General features: G+C 25.8%; 1 protein-coding gene across 1 annotated transcript in view; it reads right to left on the bottom strand.

Annotated features, from left to right (window-relative positions):
• The window catches only part of LOC117174603 (putative sodium-coupled neutral amino acid transporter 11), a 341,087-nt gene that overhangs the window by 208,200 nt on the left and 129,586 nt on the right, over window positions 1–3,301 (bottom strand). The gene's annotated exons all lie outside the window — the stretch shown is intronic.

Raw genomic sequence — 3,301 nt, 5'->3', positions numbered from 1 at the left:
ATTTCTTGATCCGCATTTGAAAGAAATTAAAGAAATTGGTGATTTTGGAATTCATCTCGTTTGGATAAAAACTCAATTATTTTATTGAAAAATTAATTAACCATTTTTGGTTGAAAAATCATGTATTTTGTTAAAAATTCGTCTTTCTTGGTAGAAATTATATTTTTTTATGGAAAATTTATATTTTTTGATTAAAAATTACATTTTTTGGTTGAATTATCAACTGTGAATATTTTTTGGTTGCAAAGTCTTTAACTATTTGCCTTTAAATTGGGTTTAAAATTCAGCTTTTTCGTAGAAAATACTCTTTTTCAATTTGAAGTGAAATAATTTCATTGAAAGTTCATGTGTTTTGTTGGAAATTGACCTTGTTTGGTAGAAATTTAATATTTTTGATTGAAAATGTATCATTTTTGGACTTTGGTCAAAAATGCAATTGTTTGGATGAAATATCAACTGTATATCTTCTTGGGTTTAAAAGTCAATTATTTCACTAAGAGTTGAACTACTTTGTACAAAAAATAAGTTTTTTTCAACAAGTTTTTTTAATTGTGGTTGAAAATTTAACTATTTGGTTGAAAGTTTAACTCTTTGATTGAAATCTCATATTTTTCGCTTAAAAAATTCAACTTTTTGTAGATAATTCGTCCTTTTGACTTCGAAATTAAATAATTTCTTTGAAAATTCATGTATTTTGTTTAAAATTTGCCTTTTTTTGTAGATTATTAATTTTCTTGGTCGGAAATTCATCCGATTGGTTGACAATTTAACAACTATGTTGCAAATTAATTTTTTCTGTTAAAAATGATTTTTAAACCATTCAATTTGAAAGTTTTTAATTAAAAAAAGAAAATTTCCTTAATTATCGGCAATATTTGACCGTTCATTTAAAACAATCCATTACAAACAACTGTTAAAAACTATACAAATTTGAACAGAATGGTTCGAAATAGAAAGCCTTGAACTTTTTAAATTGTAATGAGCTAAATTTAAACTTTGAACGCTACAATTTCGATTCAAAATTCCCAAAAGTTTTCTTTTTAACAAAATAAATTAATTTTCTATCAAATAATTAGTATTTTAACTAATACAATGTACAGGATAAAGTTTCAACTAAAAATGGAATAGTTCAGTTTCCAGATAAAAACGATTAATTTTTAATCAATCCTTGAATAGTTACATTTTCAGATTAAAATAAATAATTTTCAAACGAAAAAATGAATTTTCAACAAAGTTGTTCAATGATACATTTTCAACCAAAAAGATTAAATTTCTACCAAACAAGGTCAATTTCCAACAAAATACATGAACTTTCAACGGCATTATTTAATTTTAAAGTCAACAAGAGTATTGTCTACAAAAAAGCTGAATTTTTAACCGAAAAATATGATTTTTCAACCAAAATTTTAATTGTCGACCAAATAGTTTAACTTTTTATCAAATTGTTGACTTTTAACGCCCAACATGTGCATTTTTTACAAAACAGTAAAATTTTTAACAAAAAGTTAATTTGAAGGCAAATAGTTGAATTTTCAACCAAAAAGTATAAATTTTCCATGAAACAATTTAACTTCTACAAAGAAAGACGAATTTTTAACAAATTACGTGATTTTTTAATCAAAAATGGTATAGATTAATTGTTAGTTTCAAAAATGTATTTTGAACAACACATAAAACATTATTTGATAGAAAATTAATTTATATTGTTAAAATTAAACTTTTGGGCTGAAAATTGATATATTTTGTTAATTAGATTTCTTTTCCTAAAATTAATAAAACTGCAAAATAAAAAAATTGCCTTAAAATCGACGTGATTCCTTTTTTTAATTTTCTAAAATCTTTTCAAGTAGGGTGAGTGACCCAGTGAATGGACACTTAAGGAAATGAGTGATTACAACTAGTCCATTTCACGTTATAATAATTGATTACTCTTACGAAATTTTTCATAATAGATTCTTAAGGGTTCAAATTTCATAATCCGATAAACAAATTTTCTTTTTACCAAAAAGCTTTATAAAAAATAATTAAATAGTGCAAAATTAACGAAAACACCAGTGAATGAACACTGCGAGCCAATGAATGAACAGTAGAGCACCAGTGAATGAACACTATAATCACTACAAATTAGAATTAGGATTTAGGTATAAAATTACATAGGTACATTACAAAATGAGGAATTAAATCATATAAAATATTAAAAAGCGTTGCGAAATTCATTAAATATATTATTTTAATAAAAGCCACAAGACATTTAGATATAAAGAAAGGAGAGAATACAAAAGCGAACACAGAACTAGGTTAACTTTTCCTAATTTTTTATTGTAATATGTATTTTTAAAACATTTCTATCAGTTCTTTTAACTTTACAAAATATACAATTTTTCGTTTCAAAATAGACAACTTTGATCTAGTGACTACAATAGAAAACTGCGATTTTTAGGACACATAACATTTGTAATACAACACTTTACAATGTTGCTTTAGGTTAAATTAGCAAATACAAATATAAATCACAGTGTTGTAAAAATGGAAATTCTTTAAACATTTATAAATATATATTGACTAATACGCAGTAGTATCTAGCACGAGTTAATGTTTTTATAGTTAAACAACGTTTTCTAAATGCAAAAAAAGCATTAAATTGCTAACCTCAAAGTTGCCTTATCTTTAATTTAGTTCGTGCGTATTTTTTTGATGTTCTAACCACAAAAATATACATTTAAACTATAACTATTTATAGTGCATATTTATATTTATATTCATAGCTTCGATATTAATAGTCACATTAATTGAAACAAAGTTATTTATATGTAACGAAACAACAGCCAGGTCCTCGTCACCTGCTGTTCATTCACTGGACCTGCGCGTGCGGGGTGACAGTTTCGCTCCAATAAATGAACACAGCGTTCGTTCACTGGAACACGGGCCATTGAAAGGTCCAGTACGTGAACACACATTTATTAATTAAAAAAACTTACTTTTTATGAAAAAACCTTGTGGGAAATTGAATAATAATATCTTACAACTATAACAGCACAACTTTGATGCAGAAAAGGTCAGAAATTTTTTATGTATATATATATATTTAAAAATACTTTTTTATTCGGTGGAAAATTCAATTTTATCTAATTGGGGGTACAAATGTATGATTGAAAACTGATCTGTTTTAGTTGCTTAGGATTAGTTGCTTAGTAGTTTAGGATGCGAAACTAAAGACATAAAAAACGGCGTGCTGAAAGGCGGATTCGAAATATGGTCAGGAGTAGACTGTGAATCACATGGTAAACAAGGAGTAGGTCTC

The sequence above is a fragment of the Belonocnema kinseyi genome, chromosome 6, assembly GCF_010883055.1.
Source record: "Belonocnema kinseyi isolate 2016_QV_RU_SX_M_011 chromosome 6, B_treatae_v1, whole genome shotgun sequence".
NCBI classification, from domain to species: domain Eukaryota; kingdom Metazoa; phylum Arthropoda; class Insecta; order Hymenoptera; family Cynipidae; genus Belonocnema; species Belonocnema kinseyi.
The sequence above is the reverse complement of the archived record's forward strand: the minus strand, read 5'-3'. Positions and strand labels throughout refer to the sequence as shown.